Source organism: Capsella rubella, unplaced genomic scaffold (assembly GCF_000375325.1).
Source record: "Capsella rubella cultivar Monte Gargano unplaced genomic scaffold, Caprub1_0 scaffold_95, whole genome shotgun sequence".
Taxonomy (NCBI): Eukaryota; Viridiplantae; Streptophyta; class Magnoliopsida; order Brassicales; family Brassicaceae; genus Capsella; species Capsella rubella.
This window is the reverse complement of record NW_006238833.1, coordinates 9,784-10,155: the sequence shown is the minus strand read 5'-3', so window position 1 is coordinate 10,155 and position 372 is coordinate 9,784.

Sequence of the window (372 nt, the reverse complement as noted above, 5' to 3'; positions counted from 1 at the left end):
GTTCCCTGTTAATTTCTTTAGTTGTGTTTTCCATTTGCTTTGGTTAAGCATATTCACCATCCAACTATCGTACGTCTATATATAAAGTCGAAGAAGGAAATTGGTTGGGTAGTTAGTAAGCTTGTTCATTAACCACCTTTATTTATTGCCCTCTTATCCATTACACCTTTCATTTTTTACAATTTTGTAATTTGTATTTAATTAATATAGGTGTTCAGTAGGCTTTTTGTATTAAAACCCAAATCGTAGGAGTATGTACACACTGAGCGTTGTACAGTTTGGTACAGATAGTGTTGTGTACTGAGGTTTCATTATATGCACCATTTATACCGTCTACCCAATTATCTGTTCATCACTTTCTGTATATTCTGT